Genomic DNA, 2,500 nt, shown 5'->3' with positions numbered 1-2,500 from the left:
CCTCCTCCCTTCGGTCACATGGTGCGGTGTGTTTTGATTGGCAGCTGGCAGCGCTGCGGGGTGATGAAGGAACGCCGACGTTCCAGTCAAACACACGTCCATTAGTGCTTATTGACTTTAAATGGAGTCGTAACAATAAAACCATCAAACTATCAGCAGCTCTGCAGCCGCCTCGTCTTCAGCAAACACGACGGCAGAATGTCCGGCTGAATTAACGGAGCGTTCGGAGGATTAGCAGACTTCATTAGCGCTCGCTGATATCTCCATTAAACAAAGACGCAGCAGCAGAGAGTCGCCCACTCCACGTTTAGTGAGAACAAACACAGAAACACTTTCCGTGAGTTTCTAATGAGCTCACACGGCTGAATGGAACACTTATAAAAGACTTATAATAGAAATACTTCTAGGCAAAGTTCCTGAAGTAGAACATCTGATTCTGCTGCTCTGAGATCAGATCATATAACAAATATACAACATTCATCTTAATGAAGAATAAAACACATTGATTCGTTCCTTTTGTTCACTCTTGCATAAAAAATCTTAAATCTAATAGATAATTAATAGATATCCGGGGTTTTGTACGGTGGCCCAGAGAGCTCAACTCAACTGAAGGCCAGACATCGTTTCACTTCATAACTCGTCTTCTATCAGAATAAAGGAAAGAAAACATCTATTTTGCTATTTTGTCTGTTTGCATCTGTAGATTTCTCCTAAATTCACCAAAAGTTAACATAACATAATGCCTCATTTGCATATTTAAACATAACAGGAACTAAGCTACTTAGTTAGGTTGAGACAACTAAACTACTTAGTTAGGTTCAGACAACAAAACTACTGAGTTAGGTTCAGACAACAAAACTACTGAGTTAGGTTCAGACAACAAAACTACTTAGTTAGGTTCAGACAACAAAACTACTTAGGTTGAGACAACTAAACTACTTAGTTAGGTTCAGACAACAAAACTACTGAGTTAGGTTCAGACAACAAAACTACTTAGTTAGGTTGAGACAACTAAACTACTTAGTTAGATTGAGACAACAAAACTACTGAGTTAGGTTCAGACAGCAAAACTACTGAGTTAGGTTGAGACAACAAAATCATTTATTTAGGTTTAGACAACAAAACTACTTAAGTTAGGTTTAGAGAACTAAACTACTTAGTTCGGTTCAGACAACAAAACTACTTAGTTAGGTTTAGCCTCTTGGACCCTAAGCCTTTTTTTAGGCCTCTTCTCAAAAATTGTAACCCATACAAAAGAGACTACAATTCAGTAACTACAAGGTCTATTTTAAAAATGTTGATGCTTGAATAACACTAGGAATTGTGAGATTTGATGAGATGAGTAAATATTGTGTATATGTTACTGGTTAATAGTAGCTGAACACAGCAAACACAGCAAACAGGGACAATTCCCAGGCTCGCCTGAAGAAAAAGCACTGTAATTTATTAAATGAGGCCCTGGCTAGCCTAAAAACATTCCCAATTCATAGCACAAAGGGTGCAGGTGCCTCACAAAAAGATTTGGTGTAAATAAAGTGAAGCAAACCCCAGTTATAGGTGTTTATATAAAACAAACATGCCAAATTCTCATTTTTGAACCAGGATTTGCAGCTGTTCCATTGTACCTTTATATACTATTTAACTATATATTTCACTATATATTATTTTGGCATCATTATGACCCATTTTGACCTCTAATATCTCTCCTCCATGCATTTTCCTCGTCTCTGTCTGTGTTTATGGAGCCCTTGCTCAGCCTGTGATTGGCGGATCTTGTCATGTGACATCTCGTGAGAACCGGGTGCTTATTTGGAACACACCCGTGTGTTCCATGAAGTGATCGACAGAATTTACAGCCAATAAAATAATCGAAAACCGTGATCCGCCCCCATGGGTCAAACCCATTGGCCAAAATTGAAATAGGTCAAATGTTAGTTACCCTAAGTTAGATTGATCCCAATGTCTTCAGGAAACAGTTCAGAGCCGTCACAGGATGTTGATAGAACAGTAGGACCCGGGTGAATATGCCTTTGTTTACATCAAAACAGCAAAAAGGTAAGGAGTTTATGAAATATTAGCGGTGAAGCTGGTTTGTTGTTCTGGTGCTTGTTTGCTCACAGCTCTGTGGTGGTTTCACGTAGATAAATAGTGAAGATATCTTTGGATTCAGTGTGTTATTGGCGTGTTTTCTGCTATTTCGGTTTCCCGTGTTAGCATTTAGCTTCTTCTTATTAGCGCCTACCGGAGTGTGTGGTCGGCTCAGCAATGACGAAAAAAGAGTGATATTGTGGACATTCTTTTAGTTGCTTATTTGAGTTTGTGTAGAATTGTGTTTAGAGCGTGTACACTGGCTTGCAGGATAGTGTTGAACAGAATCTCTTCGTTAATTTGGTATATAGCATGTATGAAGCATTACTAATATTTTTGTATGAAAAGTCCATTCTACCACATTTGGAACAGAGCCTCGGAACAGAACGGAGACCTTTTGGGCGTCTTCGGG

This window comes from Pholis gunnellus (genome assembly GCF_910591455.1).
Source record: "Pholis gunnellus genome assembly, chromosome: 9".
NCBI classification, from domain to species: Eukaryota; Metazoa; Chordata; class Actinopteri; order Perciformes; family Pholidae; genus Pholis; species Pholis gunnellus.
The sequence above is the reverse complement of the archived record's forward strand: the minus strand, read 5'-3'. Positions refer to the sequence as shown.